This window comes from Schistocerca piceifrons, chromosome X (assembly GCF_021461385.2).
Source record: "Schistocerca piceifrons isolate TAMUIC-IGC-003096 chromosome X, iqSchPice1.1, whole genome shotgun sequence".
NCBI lineage: Eukaryota > Metazoa > Arthropoda > Insecta > Orthoptera > Acrididae > Schistocerca > Schistocerca piceifrons.
In genome coordinates this window covers 537,573,195-537,599,511 of record NC_060149.1, presented here as the reverse complement: position 1 = coordinate 537,599,511, position 26,317 = coordinate 537,573,195, and the positions used below count along the sequence as shown (strand labels likewise).

Sequence of the window (26,317 nt, the reverse complement as noted above, 5' to 3'; positions counted from 1 at the left end):
GGTGACGGCAGGTGCGCTACATGACAGGAATATGTTGTCGACCCACCTAACTTGTACACTTGGCGAATGGGTAAAAAGATTCTTCTACCTTGCCCGATTTAGGTTTTCTTGTGGATGTGATAATCACTGCCAAAAAAAGTGATGAAAACATAAGAGTTTGTCACATAAACTGCAACAAATGAATGCAACAGTTTCACAGTCGCACAGTTTTCCCTGTGCTCTGTCAAAACATATGTTTTTAACGTTTTCAAATTTTTCCGTGTGTAGACCGTCAAATCCTGCATATGTCCAAGCAAATCTGAACATGTCCTGGAATTTTGGAGAGCGAAGTTGGTTATGTGTGAGTGCCTGAACTTTGATAATTGACACACGATCACGTAAACAGTACTGCCTTGTGTACCTGTGCAGCTTCGCAAAATCATAGAATCTTTTTACAAAGTATTTCACTTGCCGAAAACGAAACACATCTAACGGTTGCACAAGAGGTGTAAAACCTGGAGGAATGGTAATCACGTCTACTCCCACACTAAAATTGTACAATGCCTGATCCTTCTGTCCTGTATAGCTGTCAAGGAGTAAGGCAAAATCTTTGTCCGCGTAAGGAGCAATCACACGTTCATTAAAGTCTTTCACTAGTCTTTTCTCCATTTTTCCTCGCGCACTGCAATTCACAATGACATTCGCGTTTGCGCAAGTACCCTATTCACCTGTTGCTGAACTTGCGTTCCAAATACACCATTTTTTTCCTGAAAACATAAATAAAATGTAGGTAAAAGAAAGCCTGCTTTGTTCAGAGCATATTGTATGGTATAACTATGTGAAGTGGCATGCAGCTGGTCTACAGTACATTCCGTGTCGCCTTCTCCAACTAACGATAACGTGCGGGTCGATTTCACATCATAGTTAAAACCGGACTGATCTGTGTTGATAATATATGCGTCTTCATACTTTTGGTATCTGACGTTAGTTTCTGTAACAAACGTCTTCGAACACTCTAAAAGTTCTTCCAGTTTATTCGCGTAGTTCTTGCTTACGTATTTCGTAATCTTCCTGCTCGTAATTTTGTATTTTCTTTTGAACGTGACAAGCCAATGAGATGAAGCCTTGAAGTCCAGGCCGATTTGTTTAGCGTAATGCAATCCCAAAATCTGTAGGTCTGTATCATGCACTGCACTTAATTCATTTCTGGCTTTAATAAATTGTCGGTATACATGGTTTTCCAGTTCACTGAACTTCTGTCTTCGGGTTCCACCTCGTTCCACGACTTCTTTGCAATATTTGATTGTGCTTTTTTCCTCCATCTCTTTAACTTTCTTAAATTTATTTGTTACTTCACTCCATAATCTATATTTGCGTTTTTTAATTGGTTTGGACAGTAACCTGTATTGGAGCATATCCTTCATGTAACCCAAAGAAACACCATCAGATTGAAGTCGCAGTATTTCCTCTTCGTGTTCTTCGTACGGATCGTCAACAATCTCGTCATCTGGTACATACAGCCCCGCAGCAATCAGCAAGGTATCGTCATCACCACACGTACTGTTTATCAACAAATGTAGGAAATAATCATACAAATGTTCGACAATCGTTCGATCCCTTAAGGAACTTTCCGATTCCTTACAGTTCGGAAAATATTCATTGACGTTGTTATTGAAGTCGCGAGCAATGTTTGCTGGATACATATTGCCCACGGAATACATCTCACGTATTTAATGCACTCTCGTCCAAAGTGGCGAACAGTCAACTGCCAGCCAGGGAGCCTCGTTAGCAGGAATACTCCCTCTTCCGTACGCTGTAGTCGACTGACGTCGTGTGTTTCGATGTTTGTTTAGGTGTAGCGTCCCCATACTACGGCGCAGTTACCTCGCATCGGACGGACAGATAATAATTGTCTCAAAATAAAAAATTAAACTTTTCACTCCAGAGAAGACTTGAACTAAGGTCCTTCCGTTCCGCAGCTGCTCACGCTAACCACAGGACCACGGCGCTCCTGAGCTTATAGTATCCTTGATGTAGCCTATGTTGCGCATGGACTACTCAGTTTGTATATTTTGCTTATTTTTTTCATAGTTCCACACAACTTTTTGCTGTTTCCTCGACTGATCTGTGTTCAGTTTTTCAAGGCCTATCCACTGCGCCAACTTATAACTTAATCTGAGGGGGATGCGATGGAGAGGTTCCCTTGTCAGCGGAATGTAATCAACGATCTGCGTTTCTGGTATGACTTCTCGAACTGGAAGAGCGGAGCTCAAACTACATCCGGCTATTCTGATTAACTGAAACAAATACCAGAATGAACAATTGTCGGGGGAACTCGTCCGAAAGCCCATATGTATGTAACCACTTGACGCTGCTGTAAGCCCGAGAAAACTTTATTAGTAAATGCCAGAATGGCTCCTTTACAAATCATACGGCCATTATCCTTTGCCAACCTCGCCCTATGTGGACATGTACTCTGTCTCTGACGACATCGTTGTAGATTTTACTATTCCTTCCTTCTTTGAGCGGTCTCTGAAAGAAAATTGCGAAAATGGGTGTTCAGAATGAGTAATTAGACGCAGCACAACCAGCTGGCTGTGTTTTAAAATCAGCGTTCAAGAATGAATGCATGACATGGCGATTGTGATCCGCTAAGCCGCTAATGCAACTAATCAAAAGTCTTCCGGTCACTCACGAAGACTGTGTATCTTCTTTAGAGGCACACGTAGTGGTTATCGACTGAAGAGAATCACGGAGTTCTTCAGCTAGCTAGGGGCAAACTCTGTTTTGTTATAAAAGGAGAGCAAGAATAGATCTTTCCATGACTTCTCGAAAATCATCAGCCGTTCCACATCACTATGGAAGACCATCAGGAACAATTTTGGGAGCAGTGGTAGATGGCCACTTACACTTTTAATGTGCAAAACTCAGCACAGGACACAATGGCGGAAAAATTCACACAAATGACAACCAGGTTGCATCCCTACATCATCACCGTGTATTACAATTGGGACTTGGGTTCCTTCAACGAGTAATTTAATGATTGTCCTTCCCCCGCGTTGGCGCTGCAAATACACTGATGGAAAAAAAAAATCACAACGCCAATGTATAACTAACGTTGAGTAATGATATTTCTGGAATATATTTGTCTAGGTAACATATTCAAGTAATTAACATCATAGGTTAATGTAAGCGCGAAGTAAGCCATTGTGACCGCCAGAATGTTGAATGTAAGCATGCAAACGTGCATGCATTGTGTTGTGCAGGTACTGGATGTCAGTTTGTGGGATGGTGTTCCATGGCTGTTGCACTCGGTCGGCACACAGAGACGGTTAATGCTGTTTGTGAATGACGCTGGGCCGGCCGCTGTGACCGAGCGGTTCTAGGCGCTTCAGTCTAGAACCGCGTGACCGCTACGATCGCAAGTTCGAATCCTGCCTAGGGCATGGATGTGTGTGATGTCCTTAGGTTACTTAGGTTTAAGTAGTTCTACGTTCTAGGGGACTGATTACCTCGGGTGTTAAGTCCCATTTGAACCATTTTAATGATGCTGGAGTTGCCGTCTGATGATGTCTCGTATGTGGGGACAGATCTGGTGATCGAGCAGGCCCAGGCAACATATCGACTCTCTGTAGGGCATGTTCGGTTACAACAGCTGGAGGTGGATGAGCGTTATGCTGTTGGAAAACGCACCCCGGAAAGCTGTTATTGAATGGAAAATGGTCAAAATGTGTGTGAATTCTTAAGGGACCAAACTGCTGAGGTCATCGATCCCTAGACATACGCACTACTTAAACTAACTTACGCTAAGAACACACACCCATGCCCGAGGGAGGACTCGAACCTCCGGCGGGAGGGGCCGCGCAGTCTGTGACATGGCGCCTCAAACCACACGATATTGAATGGCAGCGCAACGGGTAAAATCAGCAGACTGAAGTACAATTTTGCAGTCTCGATGCGTGGGATAACCCCAAGAGTGCTCATGATGACATACGAAATCGCACCCCAGACCACTGCTCCAGGTGTTGGTCCTATGTGTCTAACATGTAGACAGGTTGCAGGCCATCAACTCTCCTCCTCCTAACCAACACTCGGCCATCACTAGCACCCAGGCAGAATCAAATGGTTCAAATGGCTCTGAGCACTATGGGACTTAACATCTGTGGTCATCAGTCCCCTAGAACTTAGAACTAATTAAACCTAACTAACCTAAGGACATCACACACATCCATGCCCGAGGCAGGATTCGAACCTGCGACCGTAGCAGTCGCGCAGTTCCGGACTGAGCGCCTAGAACCGCTAGACCACCGCGGCCGGCCAGGCAGAATCAGCTTTCATAAGAGAACACAGCACGCAACAGGGCATCTGGCTCCGGTCTGTTCTTGAAGTTACCGATTTGTAACAGTTCGTTGTGTCTCTGTGGCGCAAACTGCTGCACAGATTGCTGCTGCAGATGCGTACGTAGAGCGAGAGGCGTATGCCAAACACAGTGGTCTTCCCTCTCGGTAGTGCCTTGTGGCCGTCTGTAGCCCGGTCTTCTTGCGCCCGCACATTCTCCTGACCACCGCTACCAGCAATCATGTACAGTGGCTATATTCCTGCAATATCGCCTAAGGAACATCAAGCTTCTGTTATCCCTATTATACTACTTTTGGAAATGAGTCAGGTGTTGATAACGGCATCTTTGTCTCCTTAAAGGCCACCAAATTCTCAACATTCTTCTATAGCACCGCATCTCACACGTTTAGATTCTCCTCTGTTCCGGTTTTCCCATTGTCAATGATTCACTACCACACAACGCTGTGCTCCAAACGTACATCGTCAGAAATTTCTTCCTCAAATTAAGGTCTATGTTCGGTACCAGTAGATTTGTCTTGGCCAGGAGTGCGCCGTTTGACTGTGCTAGTTTGTTTTTTATGCCCCTCTTGCTTCGTCTGTCATGGGTAATTTTGGTTCCCAGGTAGCAGAATTCCTGCACTTCGTCTACTTCGTGATCACCAATTTCGTTGTTAAGTTTCTTGCTACCTTCATTTCCGTTACATCTCATTACCTTTGTCTTCTTCCGGTTTAGTGTCAACCCATATTCTGTACTCATTAGATTATTCATCCTACCCAACAGATTCTGTAATTGTTCATTTTCACTGAGGATGGAAATGTCATCAGCGAATCTCATCATTAATATTCTCTCATCCTGAATTGTAATCCCACTTTTGAACCTTGCTACACACGACTATTTCTTCATTTTGCCTCACAGTTTTCATTCATCAAGACATGTGGTTTATTTACAAAAATTAACTTTATGAAGTTGATTTCCACTTTGCTTGGCGCTGTCTGAAAATATTTCTATACCCTGCAGAATGACTTTTCGCAGACTGACTAGATGCCACGACAACGAATTACCAGCAGCAGTACGACAATGCCCTAGAAATCAAAAACTTACTCGTAGCGCTAAACCTTCTAGTAAACCATTGGTGCTGGCATTTAAGGATAATATGTCTAACAGGATCGATATCGTTACCCTTGAAACGTATTCAACGAGTGCAGAAAATAACTTGATTTTCGTATTGTTACACACACAACGCATTCACTTCTCCTCAGCCAAATTGTTGAAGGATGTCAACACGTGTCATAATCCTAATATTGCAATCTTCAAATTGCTATTTCTCTCTCAAATCATTCAGCTACGACGAGTTGTTCTATTACACCAACTAATTCATTTACTAAGTGACAAGTTATTTTACTGAAGATGTACAAAGCTGGATACGTAGCATCGTTCTTACTTTGTCGCCAGCAACGTATCTATTTAACGTAAATGTATAATACGACAGTTTCCTTGTTGGGTGAAAGTTCAGAACGTGACGTGAAAAAGCTTCTTTGTGTTTTGCTGGGAATTCTGTTAGTTGAAAAACTTCTTCACCTGCTGTTATATTAAGAGATACAGATTCGTTTTCACACCTAATCACAAAATACAACGTTCACTTTCTTGTTATATCTCGTCAAATCCAGGAAAGGAACTGCTGTCAGCTTATAACAAAGCGCTTGCATTTTTAAATAAAATGAGCCACGATTCTTTCCTTCGTACATTCACACATTAATGAAACTGATTCTTCGATAGTGAATTGTATAATAATAAATGGGGATACATCAATGAGTTGGGGGAATGTGGTTTCCGTTCGGCGCCCCAGCCGAACGGAACCAAATAAATCCTTTATTGCACTGGCGCAGCGACTGCAATATAAATGCAACGAGTGCTAGTCCCTGCCCTTCCGTGCTAGCGTTGCTGAGAACGGAGTTTTCCCGATACTTGAGTCAGTCACGAAAGCGCGGGAATTTTCTATCAACATCGATCCTTGGACTATTGTTATACTGGCTACTGCGGCAGCTAGTGTTCGTTAACTCATTACGTATTATTGAAATCAAACTAAAGACGTTGTTGCCGGCCGGTGTGGCCGAGTAGTTCTAGGCGCTTCAGTCTGGAACCGCGCGACCGCTACGGTCGCAGGTTCGAATCCTGCCTCGGGCATGGATGTGTGTAATGTCCTTAGGTTAGTTAGGTTTAAGTAGTTCTAAGTTCAAGGGGACTGATGACCTCAGAAGTTAAGTCCCATAGTGCTCAGAGCCATTTGAACCATTTTTTTGAAGACGTTGTTTTAAAACTTAATCAACAATGATTCCTAATAGAGATTGATTCGTGTCTTTTACTGTACTTAGGCACTTGTGTCAGCTTTTAAAGGAAAAAAGTACTTGCATAGATTGATGTAACCTTATTCCAGGCATTCAAAAGGATTTACTTAAAAAAACCACGTATCTTATTACCATACAAGCATCGTATAGAAAGTGTGGGATACAAATATACCTACGCTCAGTATTATATTACGTCTGAGTTAGGCTAGATGCATAAAAGTTACGTTGTGATAGGGGTAATATGGATAAATTCTAAATGAAACTATTTTTCGCAAACAAATACACGAAAACTATTAAACTGTTATATGGATTCTGCAACACCACTTTAGACATATAATTGAGACAAGTACTTGAAATTTGTTTATTGCGACACCCACACAAATATACATACAGTTCAGATAGAACGCCAATAAATGTGTCCAGGCTGAGACTAAGTTACGTAAATGAACAGTCACTTCCAGAAGAAAACAACGGTCTAGAGACAAAGTCGGTTACTACATCACTGCCCGCGCTGTGGTCGTTCCTACCTTTGTGGCTGGTTTATTTATGGGTGGCAGATTCTGGGCCTATGGTAGTTCTCGTCCGACTGTTGTTAACTTGAGCTCCGGCTGTGTAGCTGATGCCCTCTGACCGAGAACTGGTGAAGACGGATTCCTGGCTGCCAATGATGAGCTGCTGGTTCCCAAGAAATCCTGAATAGTTGGCTCTGCTGGTGATGAACGCAGCTGATCTCCTGATGAGTTGTGTCGCTGAACTCCGCCATGAAATGTCGCTGACTCGCTGGGTTATGTGTTATAATTCCGTACGGATTACCACAGTGAATCCGTCTGACAGGCTGGCGCTACAGACAATAATATGGGCCCCCTTGTTATCTCTCCAAGTGGGGAGATGTCATTATTGTACAAGTCTGACGCACTTAATTTGGCATGGCGATCACGCTGGTAGCATCTGGAGACAGTCCTCGCTACTCTTGGCCTGCTGTCAGAAAGGAGGACTACCCGGCAGTGGTAGCGACGTGGGATGCAACATAAACACCATCAGCGAGGTAGGATGCACAGTGATGGAGACCCGAGACTCTCATTCAAGAAGAATGGTATTCAAATCTAACCATCCAGATTTAGTTTTTCCATGGGTTTACTAAATCACACTAGGCGAGTGCCCAGATAGTTTCATTGAAATGTGACTGATTTATTTCCCCACTCCTGACCAGTTCAGATACCTACATGTACATTTACACTTATATGATGTGTGGCGGAGGGTAGATAGAATAGGTAATTTTATTGTATGAACAGTAGTCTGTTAGGAATGACCACATTTTTTATTAGGAGGTCATACACGGTCATACAAGACGGGTGGAAAACTGCCGAATTTTTGAGACAGCCTGCTAAAAACATGAGATCATTAACGATGAAGAATAAGTCATCAATCCGTATTTAAAATAGGCACTGACAACGTGGCCACTGTCTTATGTGTGTACACATCTCCACTCTTAATAGCCTACGTGGTTATTATTTGCACACAGGAGTGTCTACAGCTGACTTCTCGTAACTGTTACTATTCGAATGCCTCTCTGATAACTATTCAGAAGAACTGGGCAGGCGTCTAATCCTTTTCGGGTCTTGGTATTTAGTACGAGCCTACACAGTAGACTACTTCCACTCAAGATAAATGATTGTGTGGCTGACAAAGTCGAGGAGCCATCCCGATCCGTGACCATTCAGCTGTCACCCATAGCTCATGGAAGTTGGTTGGTTGTGGACGTCTGACTTGATGGAGTTCCACAGGAATGGGGTTAGGTGAGCTGGTCACCTACAAGACCACTTTCATGTCCACAGAGAGATAGGGTGCTACATTCATTTCTTGTCGTCTTATACAAGAAAACCAACAATCAGCACACAGTGATGATGATGATGAGGTCCCATACTCCGAGGAGCATGGGGGGCGATGCGGGAGGACCGCACCGCCGTACTAGGTAAGGTCCTCGCGAAGGTGGTTTGCCATTGCCTTCCTCCGACCGTAATGGGGATGGATGATGACGACGACGACGACGACGACGACGACACGACACCCAGTCATCTCCAGGCAGGGAAAATCGCTGACCCTGGCGGGAATCGAACCCGGGACCCCGTGCGCGGGAAGCGAGAACGCTACCGCAAGACCACGAGTTGCGTACCAGAACGCACTAGGTGTCTGTATCTTTCAATTGCGAGACATACCGCGGAGGCGTACCCATGTAAATATCTGAGAACATCTGCATTATCTGTCTGAATGAGATGATTTTCGGCATATGAGCGGTAGTCATTTTAACCTTTTGGAACAAAAATACGTAATTAATAGTTTTTATTTGGCGGAACATGTCCACAGTCCTGGTACACATTGAAATCACCAAACCATAATACTGCAGCGCGTCTGTAGAGAAGCGGAAATAAATTTGCACAGCTCATCGATAGAGTGCAAAATGGAGTGCCTGCTTGAAAGTTATTTTTTTCCTCCTACCGATCCATATTCTGTGAATGTGCAAACGCAGGAACAACACGCTATTGTCCACAGCATCTGACTTTAGTGGCTTGACGCGTATTCAGGCACACTCCTTACACTCATCCCAAGGAGGCACGTGAAAAGCCCTTGGAGATGAAACGTACATCTGCCACGTTGATGGCCAGGACAAGATCTGGCGATTTCATAATAACATAGCAACAATACTATCACAATCGCCGTGCTGACATGAGAAACGCATAAGGTATCTCTAATTGAAATTAGTTGTCCCCTGGGAGACATTAGGCTAAAACCATATAACAAGAGCTTCATCATAGCTTCGACTTGGAGATGAAAATAATCCACAAGTTTCTTCACATATGCAATAGCCAGCCTGTAATAGATCATAGTATATACAGAGTGATTCAGTTGCCCCCACCGATGTGCAACCCGCGATATTATATATTCTCTTCAAAAACCACGCATGAGATTTTCATATTCTCTCGCTAGCTAAGTGCAACTATTAGTCCTACAGAAAAATCAACAGGACCTTTTTTAGGGAACTTGATGTAGTTAAATTTGGTACTGGGATACGTTTTCGCTAGAGGCTGCAGTTATCGAGTTATTCAAGAAAAACGTACAAAAGTCACCTTCAAACTCACCCGCTCCACCACACTCATCCCCCACTGGTCAGGATTTCTAGTATATTGTTCAATGCACTCCCTCCCACCACTGTATAAAAACTTCCGTCTGCAAAAATTATTTCCCACATGCTACCTTTTCTGGTCTACACTGAGTAGCCTTATTACGCCACCGGCTAAGTCGAACACTTACAAATTGTAAAACTGACGTTTCCTAAATTTTGCCCGACAGTTTTGTGAATTTTAACAATTTAAAATAAACAGATACACCTTTGTAACGTCATGCCTTCTGACTACAAACCTACTATGCTTGTAATGGTTAAGTGTGGATCGAATTTTCAGCGTAATTAGTTTTAGCGTAACGTTTACAAAAGTCATTGTTCATTCATTATTCCAACAGGCATGTTTAAATTAATGGTGTTAACGAAATAGCCGATTATGTGGTGGCGTAATAGCCCAATCAATAGAAACGAAAACTGTCAAATATCGGGAATAGTTCGTGTAGTCAGAAATTTTTGTACGGTAGTATGAGAGAGTGCCACAAAGAACATACTAGAAATCCTGAGTGTTGAGGGATGAGTATGACTGTGGAAGTGAGATTGAAGGTCACTTTTCCACGTTTTTCTTGGATAACTCGAAAATCGTGGTCTCCAGCGAAAATGTATCCCAGTACAAAATTTAACTACATTAAATTTCCTACAAACAGCTGCTGTTTATTTTATTCTGTCGGACGAATAGTTCGCGCTTAGCGAATGAGAGAATATGAAAATCTCGCATGTCTTTTTGGAGTACCAGATACAGAATTGCGGGCCGCATAAAACGACATCGGCAGGGGCAGTGAATCACCCTGTTACCTCGTATACAGGGTGTTACAAAAAGGTACGGCCAAACTTTCAGGAAACATTTCTCACACACAAAGAAAGAAAATATGTTATGTGGACATGTGTCCGGAAACGCTTACTTTCCATGTTAGAACTCATTTTATTACTTCTCTTCAAATCACATTAATCATGGAATTGAAACACACAGCAACAGAACGTACCAGCGTGACTTCAAACACTTTGTTACAGGAAATGTTCAAAATGTCCTCCGTTAGAGAGGATACATGCATCCACCCTCCGTCGCATGGAAACCCTGATGCGCTGATGCAGCCCTGGAAAATGGCGTATTGTATGACAGCCGTCCACAATACGAGCACGAAGAGTCTCTACATTTGGTACCAGGGTTGCGTAGACAAGAGATTCCAAATACCCCCATAAATGAAAGTCATGAGGGTTGAGGTCAGGAGAGCGTGGAGGCCACGGAATTGGCCCGCCTCTACCAATCAATCCGTCACAGAATCTGTTGTTGAGAAGCGTACGAACACTTCGACTGAAATGTGCAGGAGCTCCATCGTGCACAAACCACATGTTGTGTCGTACCCGTGAAGGCACGTGTTCTAGCAGCACTGGTAGAGTATCCCGTATGAAATCATGATAACGTGCTCCATTGAGCGTAGGTGGACGAAACTAAAATGAGCTCTAACATGGAAATTAAACGTTTCCGGACACATGTCCACATAACATCTTTTCTTTATTTGTGTGTGAGGAATGTTTCCTGGAAGTTTGGCCGCATCTTTTTGTAACACCCTGTATAAGGCGACTACAGTTGCGCTCAAAAATGGTGGGAGCTGTTTCAGATGTGGAAAGCAGTGGGTGGTCAGGAAACACGCTGACAAAAGATTAGGAGAGCCTGAAGAATAGCTCTATATAAGTGGTCACCAGGATTGCTGCTCAGAAGGAGAGGCCGGCGACAGGCTGACTCTAGGCTACGCCGTTGATCGTTCTGGTGTGGGTTTCAACATTCCAGCATGTTTTGTGAACCTAAGAAAAACACACAAATCTGCCAAATACGTAGCCAACGAATCACATCCCTGCATTTTACTTGGATGGGTGTTCTATTTAATATAAAAAATGATTCCTGAATTCAATACATAGGCACAGAGCCCATCATGCGCCATAGACCTTGGCGAGATGGAGTGACTTCAGTGTCTCAACAGTATAAACAGACGTAACGGCAATGGAGGGATATCTTCGAAGATGCCAAACGAACTTGTGGTTACTGAAGAGGGGAAGCAGCTTTTTCGATAGCTGAAGGTACAACAATCAGGACGATCGTCTGATCTGACTTTGTAACGCTAGCCAACATTGCCTTGTTGCACTGGTCACTGGACCTGTGAAGTGTTGAATGAACTGGGGAATTAGAGCTATTATTTTTACCAACAGCGTATCATATCGCTTAGTTATGGTCCCATCCTATTGCGAAAAATATACTGGAGGTAAAATTGTCCCCCATTCGCATCTTCAGGCAGGAATTACTACTGATGATACAATGTGTGATTCAGAAGTTTCAAGACTGATTCATTTCTGAGTATGGGAGCGCGCACGGACAGTTTCCGCCAGGTGGGGGAAGCAGTGGGGGGGGGGGGGGGGGGTCTCCGGGAACGAACTGATGCTGCGGCAGTTGCCTCCGGAACTATGGAGAGTGAGAATCGCTTGCAGCGTGAGTACGTGTCATTGGCCTCGGTCGAAAAGTGGGAAAGGCGGAAATGGAGCAGCACTTGGAGCAGCGTTGTTCGATTAAGTTTTGCATGCGACTGAACAAAACCGCCACGGAGACTCTCGGTGTGGTTCAAGAGGACTTTAAGGAAGAAGCCATGTCCAGTGCAATGTTTTTCATGTGGCACAAACGTTTCAAAGATGGCTGCGGGAATGTTGAAGACGATGACCGCTCTGGGAGGCCATCATCAAGCCGCACGGATCAAAATGTGGAGAGGGTGCGGGAACTTTTAAACAGTGACCGTCATCTTAGTGTGAGTGCTCCGCCGCTTGAGGGATCGAGTTCGCCGCGTCCGCCTGGTGATAAAGGGCGATTGGATTGTCCACCACGACAACGCTCACGCTCACACGTCGCGTGCCGCCGCCGAAGTTTTGGTCAAGTTCAAAGTGACAACACTGCCGTAGCCACCCTACATCCCCGACTTGGCTCCAAGTGACTTTTTCCTCTTCCCCCAAATCAAGACAGGCCTAAAAAGGAAGCGATTCGGCTCCATCGACGCCATCTAGCAAGCTTCAACGAGAGCCCTTGACAGCATGACGCCCGAGGCCTTCCACAAGGGCTACGAACAGTGGAAGACGCGCTGGCAGCGCTGTGTTGATGCTGAAGGATCACATTTTGAAGAATTTTAGTCCGCTGTATTAAATGTCCAATAAATTTTTAGTTCTGAGTTAAGTCTTGAAACTTTTGAATCACACCCTGTATAACTATCAGGAAAAACAAAACTGGCATTCTATTGGTCAGGGCACGGAATTTTGCATCCGCTAATTCAGTACGAGGTTTTTAAAAGGGAAATGGATACGTTGAAGTTAGATATACTGGGAATTAGAGAGTGTTGTGGAAGGAAGAATAGGACTTCTGGTCAGGTGAGTACAGGGTCATAAATACTAATTCAAATAGTGGAATAGGTAGAATAGGTGAACTACTCTGAAAAGGAAAGTGAACGCATTATCGTATCCAAGACAGACATGAAGCCAACACTCACCGCGTTAGTTCAAGGACATATATATGTCAACTACCTCTGCAGATGATGAACATATTGAAATAATGTATTAAGAGAGACACGAACTTCTTCAGATAGTTAAGGAAAAGGCAAACTTAATTGTAGTGGGAGATTGGAATTCGGTACTAGGAAAAGAAAGAGAAGGACAAATAGAAGAATATAGAATGGAGGTAGCTAATGGAAGAGGAATCTATGCAAGAGGTCGACATGAGCATTGGCTTAACTGGTAGGCTTAACACCTGCGCTCGTCTGGACTATCGAGAATTCAGATACATAATACCAAAATCTCACATAACTGATAACATAGAAAAGCTCTCGTAAATGATCCATGGGCGCCGGTCTTGCATTAATTATTTAAATGACAGAGGTCAGGGTTACCTAGCTATCGAATGAATACGATGATTCCAGAGCTATTTAGTTTAATATCTTACTTGAGCACAAAACTTAAAAATGAAATTTACAGGGTGCTCACATATGACAGAGAAACCAAACCATTAATGAACATGGTAAGGAACCACTTGGGTTATACATTAAACGCTTATGGGTAGGTCACATGGGAACGGGTAAGGCTAGAATGAATGTTAGCAACTCTGAGAATCTCGAACACATTTGCACTCACCGGTGGCACAAATATATCTGTGTGGATCATTTTATCTGAAGGGGATGTTAATCAGACACGCAAGGAATTAATAGCATGCGAGAGCAATCTTGCCGAAAGCGTGTGGACATGATTCATCAAGATGACACCCACTCGTGAGTTAGACAAAGGAACTAATAGAATCGTTAGCGCTGAACTGAGTAATTTTCGCGTCTCCATAAAAACCTTCTCAGGATTATGAACGCGTACCCGGACCTACATCCTATTATCCTATCTAGTGAAGCAGTACCTGCCAAACCAAAAGTCTGAAGGCAGCATCCATATCCCCTCGGGAGTCTGATACCGGTGTCCAGGCACCGTCCGGCCAGGCTGGAATCGTAACCAAGAGTCGGAACATCTGCATCCGTTAAGATCTGACACCCGAGTCCAAGTGTATCCGGGCCCCTCGGAGTCTGATGACAGAGAGTCCCTGCACCTCTCCCGATCGAATTCTGAACCTGGAGTGTTCAAAAACTTCGTTACCCTACTCTCCTGAACGTTTCGCTAAAAAAGCTCAACCTAAACTTCCTCAGTCAATCAAAATGGGTAAGTAGTGGTACGTCTGTAATGGGGGCAGAGATGTACTCCTCGAAACACCCTTCTAACACAATTTTGAGAATATCCCAATGGAGGTTTCCATGCAAGAGAAGAGAGAAGAGTGAGGGGAGGGGGGCGGTGAGAGCTTTCTAAAGGTCAGCATGGTGCCGTCTCGTTGCGACTTGCCCGTATTTAGGAGCTTTGACATTCCATCGTCCAGTCGCTTTGATAAACAAGAATCCAATCCCAGGGCATGGGGGCCGCCTTCACGGTGCCAACGCCTTCTCCTGCTTGGCTTGAGTAAGTGGCCTCAGCAAGACAAGGATTGCGTCTTTCACTTCAAACTGCTCAGAGCGTGGCCACGTCATTGTCTCTACAGAAAAAGAAGGAACCTGCGAGGTAGCACCACTTCACCATCAGAAGCCCATGTGCAAACAGTTCTCCAATTTGTAACCAACAAGAGGAAGGCGAATTTTGAATTGATACGTGACAAAGTCATGCCTCACAGCAAGCCTTTCGGAGTGTAAGTTTTGCGGTCATTTGAGGACTCTAGCCTCACAGACTTTGTAAATCCAAACTAAATGAGCCACCTAAGAAATAACACGAAAGGACCTCCCATGCAACTCATGACCGGGTCGCACGTTCCATAGATTTTGATCTCCTCATTTCTGTCTAGGGCCAACCTCCATGCCTTGCCGTACTAACCATGCAGCTTTAACTTCTTGTCGGAAATTGATTTACTGTCATAATGATTAAACAATTGCTCATGCATTGCCTCTACCGTGATGTGTATTTAAATTAAAATCGGAAGATGGTATGCTGTAGGTACTAGCTACTAATCTTATGCAATTATTTTTGTTACTTCTTGAGTTCCGTATCCGCTCTGTTTAATGGAGTGGCGGAAATTGATTACATAATTGTAAGGCAACAATGGATCAGGAATGTTTAGCTTCGAGAGATGAAATAGCGAGGGCAGCAGAGAATCAAACAGATAAAAATACAAGGCCTAATAGAAATCCTTGGATCTTACGGGAGGTAGTGAACCTAGTTGACGAAATAAAAAATATACAAATTCAGCAAATGAAGCAGGCAAAAGGGAACACAGACGTCTAAAGAATTAAACTGGCAGAAACTGCAAAATCTCTAAGCAGCAATGGTAAGACTGTAGAAGCATGTTAACTAGGAGATAAATACCGCTTAAGTAAGACTGAAGAGACATTCGCAGGAAAGAGAAGTAACTTTATAAATATCAAGTGGTGTAAGAAATATGTGGAGGAGCTCTGTAAGGAAAATGAACGTCAATAAGTAGATGAAAATGAGATGGGAGGCATGATGCTGCGAGAAGAATTTGACAGGGCACTTAAAGATTTAACTCGAAATACAGCCCATGGAGTAAACGAAATTCCATATTAATTAATAAGCTCCCTGGGAGAACCATCCATGATAAAATGTTCCACCTGGTGTGCAAGATAAATGCGACAGGCGAAAAACCGTCAGACTTCAAGAAGACTGTAATAATACCAATTCCAATGAAGGGAGGTGCTATGAGGTGTAAATCTACAACTGAATAATTCATGCGTACAAAATACTAACACGAATTTTTTACAGAAGAATGGAAAAACTGACACAAGCCAACTTCATGGGAGATCAGTTCGCTCCCCATAGAAATGTAGGAACATGTGACGACATGCTATCCCTACGGCTTACCTTATAAGATACGTTAAAGAAAGGCAAACCAACGTCTGCAGCATTTGTCTCTTCACAGTGTTTACTGTAACACTGTCCGCCTCTGGTAGCTGAGTGGTCAGCGCGACAGGCATGGAACTCCATCCCACACTCGCGATTACATTATCCTGTGATCTTGCAATGTTAATGATTTAAATATGTTACCTAGACAAATGCAGTCTATTTTTTTCTTCTGTGAATTTGGGCAGCAAAATAATTGATGGCGAGGTACAGGGATATAGAAAGATGACTAACTATAGCAAGGAATTCCGGGCAGTCCACGGCACGAATCCGCCCGGCGGATTAGTGTCGAGGTCCAGTGTGCCGGCCAGTCTGTGGATGGTTTTTAAGGCGGTTTTCCATCTGCCTCGGCAAATGCGGGCTGGTTCCCCTTATTCCGCCTCAGTTACACTATGTCGGTAATTACTGCGCAAACACTTTCTCCACGTGCACATACACCATAATTACTCTACCAAGCAAACATTGGGGTTACACTCGTCTCGTGTGAGATGACCGGGGGCGGGGGGCGGGGGAAGAGAGGGTCCACTGGGGACCGAACCACACAATAAACCTGGGTTTGGTGTGGGGCGGCGGTGGTTGAATGGACTGCTGTAGCCTGTTGTGGGGTTGTGTACCACTGCAGGCTACGGCGGACACGAAGCCTCTCCGTCGTTTCTGGGTGCCCATTTCAATACAATAGCAAGGAAAGTATTTCTAGAGAAATTTGCTAACATCTAATATAAATTTAAGTGTTAGGAAGTATTTTCTAAAGGTACTTCTCTGGTATGTATCCTTGTATGGAAGTGAAACGCGGAGCATCAGCAGCGTGGACAAGAAGAGAATAGAAGCTTTTGTAATATGTGTCATGGGAGAATACTGAAAAAAATGGCTCAAATGGCTCTGAGCACTATGGGACTTAACATCTATGGTCATCAGTCCCCTAGAACTTAGAACTACTTAAACCTAACTAACCTGAGGACATCACACACATCCATGCCCGAGGCAGGATTCGAACCTGCGACCGTAGCAGTCGCGCGGCTCCGGACTGAGCGCCTAGAACCGCTAGACCACCGCGGCCGGCAAGAATACTGAAGATAAGATGGGTAAATCGCGTTACTAATGAGGAGATACCGTACCGAATTGAGGCAAAAAGATCCCCCTGAGGTGGTAAATTTTGAATACATGTAAGAGTGTCTAAAGAAAACTGCCCTGTTGGAAATGCCCAACGATAACATGAATGTCTTGAACCATAAATCGGCGCACGATGGCTGTTTCATGTTCATATTGGCTACATTTCTATGCTATTCAAGGCAGCGGACGTTCTTGCAGAAAGCGGCGCACTGGCCACTGTGCCGTGTATTAGAGATCTATAGTTGACGGCGGCACTGTTGACTTCTGCAAGCCTTCTACGGCGCACGATAATACTTCACACTTAGAACTCAAATGCCTAAGATTTAAAACTAAAAATCTTGGTTTAAATCATATTTCTCATTAAGAACGTGACCACAATGCATTCTCTCTTACTGGCAAAAATTTCAAGTTCCTCCAAAATGATGAAGTATCTACTTTTGGGAGCGGTGTGAAGATCTTTAAGTTATTACTATTTACGTTGTTTTCAGTTTTGATTTTTTCAAATGATTACTAAATACTGTTTTACTGCAGGTATATGTGTATTCTTTAAATCTTCTTTCAAATGTGCATCCTGTGCGCCCAATACACAAGCAATTTAAATTGTCACATGTAATTTTATACACGGTTGTATTTGAAATTTAAGTGTGCTTCTGTCGATTTTAAGGCGAAGACGCATTTGCAAAGCGTTATTAGTTTGGGAACCTCTTTTACACTGGAGTTGCGAAAATAATTTTCAATATTTTGAGACAATTTTCCCTGATATTCCACCGCGACACAATTTTTTTTCTTACTGTCGTTCTGACCTTTTTTTTTTCATGTGCTGTCATTCCCTTTTTTGACTGCTAATAAATGTTTGTTACGTCTCCTTTATATCCATTAGCATTGGCTATTTGTTTATAGATATTTATAAAAATTTCTTCTTGTGATGAAAGAAGGCGTGACATACAATGCATCATTAAATTAAGGAATCGTTTCTGTATCGTTGTGGATGGCATGATTTGGGACGAATTACGCTTTCTGGGGTGGTAGGTTTTCTATAAATGTCAGACGTGTGGTTGTTGCCTTTTTTGCTATTTTCAGGTCTAGGAAATTTATACTGTTCTCTTTTTGTATGTCCACTGTAAAATTAATATTTGAATACATAGAAATTACTGTTGGTGAAAATTTATTAATGTCTTTTTTGTCCTCTGTGTAGGAAAGTTGTATCATCCACGTATCTTTTAAAGTACATAGTGTTTTGTTTAAATATAGGAAATTTGAAGAAAAACTCATGTTCCAAGTGATTAATAAAATTTCTGCCATGGTCCCTGCCAAGCTGTTTCCAATGACTAATCCTTCTTTTCTTTGATATATTTTATTATTGGAACTAAAATAGTTGAAGGACAAAGTTATTTGAAAGAGCTCAATAAATTCGATGATTTCTGTAGTACATGTCTCCTTGTATTTGAGTGGATTTGCTTAAACGTTCTATATAGTGTCGTCAACTGGGACGTTGGTGCAGAAGTTAGGAATGTCGAGACGCTAATACCGATTCTTCTGATATCTGTTTGTTTTCAATGTATTTCACAAGGTCGTTATCGTTCTTAATGGTAAAAGAGTTCTGAAAAGTGTACATGGCCTTTAATTTGTTATTTAGCTATTTATCGAGTTTATAGTTAGGACAAATAATATTATTACAGTCTGACAGTTGCACAGCCTGAACTGGTAAAAGACAAATAACTAAAACATGTACTTCGTATGATCGTTCTCCATATTATCACTTTATGTCAAATTATACTTAGGTTCGTTATTCTACGGCCACTGAAGTCGTATGGATTTAAGAGCCAATTACGAGCAATGACCTATTACGAAATACCTGAGTCGAAATGTCCATTGCATGCAGTTTAAGTCGTAAACTTCGCTTGCTAAAACATTGAAGTAGACCTGCAGACACTGACAACAACAATTCCTATTGGAACCGACTGTCACTGTCTGTAGTGGAGGCTCACATCACTACCTGGTACCAGTTCTACCCGATCTACAGCGTTCCAAACAGACCAATGTGTCCTGGTAAGTCGTTACTAATATTTTGTCTGGTGAGCTTATGTTATGGGGAAGAGCTTGCTTGCCTTCGGAAAACAGTTTCTCGTAGCTCGTTAGAGCAAAACAGCGTTCTAAGCTGCTGAAAAATAAAGGGCTCTCGCCCAGATATGACCACTACAAACCTACACTGCTGAGCTAATACATTATCACCGCCCGCTTAATAATGTGTTGGCCCAACTTTGGACCAGAATACAGCAGTGATTTTGTGTCACGTAGTTTCGATAACTTCTTGGTAGGTTTCCGAAGTTGTGTGGTTCCAGATGTCTACACACAATTCCTGTAAATCACAAAAAAGAAAAAATGGTTCAAATGGCTCTGAGCACTATGGGACTTAACTTCTCAGGTCATCAGTCCCCTACAACTTAGAACTACTTAAACCTAACTAACCTAAGGACATCACACACATCCATGCCCGAGGCAGGATTCGAACCTGCGACCGTGGTGACTGTAGTGCCTAGAACCGCTCGGCCTCTCGGGCCGGCGTAAATAACAGGACGGTGGTTTGTGGGCACTAAGATGGCGCCCAATCGAGTCGATAGCGTCCTAGATGTGTTCCATCTGGTTCAGAACATTCGAATTTGGTGACCAAGACATCAACGTGAGTTCACTGTCTTGCTCTACAGAACACTGTACCACGATTTTGGCCTTATGACACGGATAGTTATCCTGCTGAAAGATGTCATGCCGTAAGGGAACACATCAAGCATGAAGGGATGCAGATAGACCGCAATAACGTTAATAATTTTCATGGTGTCATGGTGTCTTGGTTTACTCCCACGCCTCCAATGAGCGTTCGCGCAACTGTCCCCCATGGCATAATACTGTCCCCACACGCTTCCGTCCATAGTGCAGTGTACGTTTCGATCAGCCTTTTGCTTAGACGACGGTTTATCTGGAAACGACCATCAACCTGTGTAACATGAAATGTGATTCATCCGACTAGGAAACACGTTTACATTCATCCACGGTCGAGTATCGATGATCGTGAGCACACTAGAATCGCAATTGACGATGTCATTGGGCCAACCTCGGAATACGTAGGGCCCGTCTGCGGAACCTCCTGCTCAACAATGTGCACTGAAGAGTGTGATCGGGAACACTAGTACCTATACCAGCATTGCACGTTGTCGTCAGATCTGTCACAGGCAGCCGTCTACGATGCTTTACCGAGCCGTAACAATATTCCCTTTGTCAAAGTCAGTTTTGTCAGTGGATTTCCCCATGCGCGGCGCGTCTCGTCGCTCGAATGATTCCCCATTCGACTCTGCTGCACTTACGCACTTTCCTTATCGCTTTACCTGCTCGTATCTTAGATAGACCCACATGCTGATTAGGTCGTTTCGAAGCGCTGCAGAAGTGTTGTTGGGAAGCGAAGCTCCTCATGCGATTTCAATATTTTTGGGACCTGAAGAAATATATTCGTGCCCGTCGATTTGCTTCGGACTAAGAGGTGCGCACCTGGGTACAATTATGGTTTTGTAGATAACAGAAAAAAATTTTCCGTGAAGATATTTACCGTCTTGTCTGACAGTGGGATAAATCTAATAAGTTACCCCGATTAGTTTTGAAATAATAAACAGTTTACTTAATTTTCTGCCATGTATCTCGTGGTTGTGGAATACAGTGCGTTTTATATTTTTAATGAAGTCATACAGATGTCCTGTTTCTGTCATTCTGTGGCATAATACTACGCATTTTCCTGAAACCAATAAAAAGCCACACACAAGTTGCATGTAGGCGAACTCCTCATCTATTGTGTAATACTTGGTATGCTACGGTAAGTGCAGGTGTGCTACAGAGTGGTGCAACAACTGTCATCGTAGGACAGCTGGACAGGAGTAGAATAATAATGAGGTATGGCATTGGTGTCCCGTATTGAGACCCCTCGCGGGGCGGTTCGGCCGCCGCTCCACAAGTTCTTTAACGCCACTACGGCGACTTGCAAGTGAATGAGGATGAAATGACAATGAAAGACACACAACACCCGGTCATCTCGAAGCAGAGAAAATCCCTGGCCCCGCCGGGGATCGAACCCGGGACCGCGTGCGCGGGAAGCGAGAACGCTACGGCATGACCACGAGCCGCTGACAGTAGTAGAATTATTGGCGAGTAAGTTAACGTAGTAAACAGAAGATTTACTTAACTTGTATTTCTCCAAGAGCACGAAGACTCATTAAAAATAATGCTGAAAGATGGTTGGTTGGTTTGTGGGATTGAATGGACCAGACTGTTACGGTCATCGGTTCCAATGCTGAAAGAAGTCAACAAGAATGACGCTGTCTGAACTAAGAACGAACGTGGTTTTGGAGCAACGACTAGGTGGCGTCAGCATAGTGTCACATAGCGATGAGGCTCCAAGTGTTAGTGGGGCTGTCTGAATGCTGTGGCCGTCCCATACTGCGGAGGGAGAGGGCGCTCACGACACTGCGCTGCTGGTCGCGTGTGGACTGAAGAGATCATCCTTGATGACTTATTCTTCTAGGATGGGATGTAAGGATAAAAGGAAAACACTTTATTTGTTACACATTCAGTTAGGCTTGGGCACGCAATGGGTCCTTTAGCCTGCTGGCTTTGGTGATGTCTATCTCCTGTGGAGGGTGAAATGTGTCGAGGCTGTTATGTGTGACTGCTTCCTCGTGTTATGACAGATTGCCTATGGGGGATGAAACGTTATTGACTTCGGTACTCGATACTTGTGCCATCTTGCAGGATTTGCCGTTCCTACCGATTCTAATTGTCGAACTTCGTCCCTAAGGGCATCGATTTTGTCAAAAACTCATAGAGCCTTGTCATGGGCCTTCTCTTGTGTGGTGGTCTCGTGGAGTGCGGTGCGGATGTCGACGTTTCTTGTCCACCATGGAGCTCCTGTGATCCATCGATAGCAAATGTTTTGCAGCGCTTGGAGTTTGTTGTAGTTGGAGACGCACGTAGTTCCCCACGAGGTGGATCCATATAACATTGTGGGTTCCACCGTTGCCTTATACAATTGGAGTTTAGTCTTAGGGTTGAGATCCTTACTCTTCAGGAACGGAATCAATGACCTGGCCATCTTCTGGGCTGCCGTCTTCTTGTCGTCAATATGTTGCGTAAAGAGTAATTTTTTGTCAAGGTAGACACCGAGATACTTCACTCCCGGCGACCATGGGATAAATTGATCAGCTATTTGGAGTCTGTCGTTCAGAACTGGTTTCCTCCGTGTGAACAGAACGGCTGCCGTCTTCATCGGGTTGATCGTTATCTTATTTTGCAGCGCCCAGCGTTCCTTTTCAGCAAGTTGCCGTTGCATCCTAGCGATTAGCTGGTCCAAGTATCGTCCAGTTGTCAGAAAGGCCGTGTCGTCCGCATAAAAACTCGCCGTAACAAGGGGGACTGTTGGGATGTCATTTATATATAAGTTGAAAAGCAGAGGCGAAATGACAGAGCCCTGCGGAATTCCTGCGGAGATCAATTTCATTTCGAAGTTTTTATCGTCGACTCGGACATACAGTTTCCTGTCCTGCAGAAAGCTCTCTATGAGTACAATGTAACAATCCGCAATAGGGGTAGTACGATGCAGTTTGACGATAAGGTTGGGCCGCCACACCTTATAGTAAGCTTTTTCGATGTCAAGGAAGACACCAATCGTGAAGTGCTGCTTGTTGTATCCTTCTTGTATCCGTTCGGTGATCCGTAGAAGTTGAAGTTCGGCAGATAACTTGTTCTTGAAACCGAATTGTTCGGGTCGTATAACATTATGCGCTGTAAGCGTGTCATGGAGCCTCTTCAGCAGCACTTTCCCGAGCACCTTGCCAATGGTCGGCAAGAGGCTAATTGGCCGGTAACTGTTGCGTTCTGCTGGGTCTTTACCTGACTTGGGTATTGGAACTACTCGAGCCGTCTTCCATGCTGTAGGAAAATATCCCTGCAGAAGACAGCTGTTGAGAATTCGGGTAAGGAGCACAGTTGGCTTCCTGGGCAACTGTTTCAAATCGGTGTTGCTTATGGAGTCGTTGCCCGGCGCGTTATTCCGAGTCTTCCGGATAATTTTACGGGTCTCTGCTGGTGCGGTGAGTTGTGGGCGGCTCTACACAGGCGCAGTACGAAAAGCAGTCCAGTCTGCTGTAACGACGGCTTCCTGTTCTTGCAGGCGAACGTCGTTCACGGGGGTCGCTGGTGTAGACAAAAAAATGGTTCAAATGGCTCTGAGCACTATGGGACTTAACATCTGTGGTCATCAGTCGCCTAGAACTAATTAAACCTAACTAACCTAAGGACATCACACACATCCATGCCCGAGGCAGGATTCGAACCTGCGACCGTAGCAGTCGCGCGGTTCCGGACTGAGCGCCTAGAACCGCGAGACCACCGCGGCCGGCGGTGTAGACATCTCTTATTGGTAAGTCGTAGCATACAGCTCCGCCTGGGCGAGTTCGTCATAGAGGAGGCCATCTGGTCCTCTGATGGCTCGTTCAGGTGGCCGCTGGTGTCGTATGTTCTTGACTACCTGCCATTCGTTCTTGGTTCGAAGTAAGAATTCATCCATCTCATCTTCCCAGACCTGCTGTCCCCACTAGGCCACTCTCCTGTGCAGTTCTCGTGTTAAGACGTGTGTTTCTCGTCGATCGATCGGGTTTCTATAGCGGAGCCAACATCGCCTGCTCCTGTTTCTCTGTGTATTCAGTTCTTGGAGTAGAGGCGGGAACTCGTCGAAAGCTACTACAGGGTAGACCGTGTGAGTAGTTGCCCTCCGTTTGGCTACCTTTATCTTCTGCGTCAAAGTTTGTACCGCGATGTCGATGGCTTCCGGTGTTGAAACGTCCTGCGTCGGGCAGATATTTTTGTCAAGATATGTCCGAAATTGCCCCCAGTTCAGAGTTTGTGAGGTGGGGGGCGGAAGGTTGGCCGTTGCGTGTTCCACTATGTTGATAACAGGTCGGTGGTCAGACGAAAGATCGTCGACGGTGCGGAGCTGGAGGTTCGTCTCAATATTTTTGATGATAGCAATATCTAAGACGTCTGCTTCTTGCCGATCGACATAAGGAATCCGTGTGGGCTCTCGTGGGCCATGGACTGTGATGCCCAGTTCTTCTTCCATGGCAACCAAAGTTCGTCCACGAGGGTTCGTACGCCGGGAATTCCACGCGACGTGCTTGCTGTTAAGGTCACCTCCTAGGAAGATTTTGTCAAAATTGGTGAAGATACTCCGTAGGTCGTCTGGCACCAGGTTTTTACCGGGGCTGTTGTACGCCGCAATGAAAGTGATGTTGCCTGCCGCCGATCGAACCGTTACTGCTGTTGCCTCCAGATGTTGGAGGTGTGGTAGTGTTTCATGATGGTGCCGCAGTTCCCTTTTAAGCAGAACTGCGGTCCCTCCACCTCGTTGGCCTTGTCTGTCCGTTCTATAGACGAAATCTAAGCTCAGTTGTTGGACGAAGGTGCGTCTCCGATACAAGTGCGATGTCGATTTTGTGACGTTGTAAAAATTCAGTGAATTCTGTTTTCTTGTGTTTCATTCCGTTGGCGTTCCATATACAGATTTTCAGGTTTCTCGTGGTCCCAGGACGATCCATCTTAAGGTGTTCCAAAGGCCTTCAATACACTTTCGATTAAAGAAAGTATCACCACTAGTTGTTGCTGCACGGCGGTGAGAAGTTTGGCGACATCAGAGAGCGCTGGAACTATAGATTCCATCAAATGAGCTGGTGAGACGTAGGTTTCCGGTTCCGGTCCTCGTGGTGATGCTGTGTGGGCGTATGAATAGTGCTGGCGGTGCTGTCGAGGTGTAAGTGCTTCAGGAGGAGGCTGTGTTACTGGCTGCCGTGTCGCCGTCGGCTGTTCTTGTGGCGTTTGCTGACGGTGGGGCGGAGGGTGTGGCGTCAGGTTGGATTTCCGTATTACACGAGTCCTCCGTTGAGAAGGCTGCGGGGAAGACCGTTGTCTGTATTTCCTGAGAAGTTCCTGGTACTTCTGGCAGCCACGCCATGTGGCAGGATGGTCCTTTTCACAGTTAGCACATTTTGGCGGAGCCCCTCTGGGATGAGTACATGCTGAAGATCTGTGCTGCCCTCCACATCGAACGCAGCGAGCAGGCAAGCTGCAATAATTAGCTGTATGTTCGAATCGCTGGCAGTGGCGACATTGAACAGGTCCTTCTTGTCTGTTGTAGGTTTCAATAACGACTTTAGTATATAGAAGGTATTTGATGTCGTAAATCTTGTAGTTTTCCTTTTGGGCTGGCAACGTGACACAGTAAGCAGCTTGAGGTCGTAATTCCTTCGTGTTGTCGTATCGATTTTTAAACTGGTGGTCGTTGATGACAGGGAAACCCTTCTCTATCAGTGCGTCTTGCAGTTGTTCCTCCGTAACTTCGGCAGGTAGACGTTTGACAACCACTTTGAGGTCCTTGTCCTCTGCGGCCTGATGTGTAAAAAAGTGGATGTCATTCGACACAAAGAAATTGATGGCCCGCCGTTGATCTTCATAGGAGTCAAAGTGATATTTGATCCTGTCTCGTTGGTAGATGGCCTTAAGACTGCCGTCAATATTCGCTTTCAGCGCCTTGTTGAGTTCCATGTAGTTCTTGGTATGGTAAATAGTAACGGGTGGGACTTTGCGTAGTAAGTTCCGGCCACAGCCATCTGTCCCCTCTTTATCTGCTTCGAGATTGACGTCACTCGTCTGGTCCACACCTTCTGGAGCATCCGTAGTATCTTTCGTCGCAATAGCCGCATAACGGTCCGTCGGTGGGCTGCATGGTCCAAACTTCTTCAGAGGAGACTCCCTCCATTTCGTCGTCGTCTTCTGGTGGTGAAAATTGTTCGACGTCGTCTACTTGTTCTTATGGCTGTG

At 44.5% G+C, this 26,317-nt stretch overlaps 1 protein-coding gene across 1 annotated transcript in view; it reads left to right on the top strand.

The window, feature by feature from the left end:
* The window catches only part of LOC124722118 (calcium-dependent secretion activator-like), a 412,570-nt gene that overhangs the window by 32,374 nt on the left and 353,879 nt on the right, over nucleotides 1-26,317 (top strand). The gene's annotated exons all lie outside the window — the stretch shown is intronic.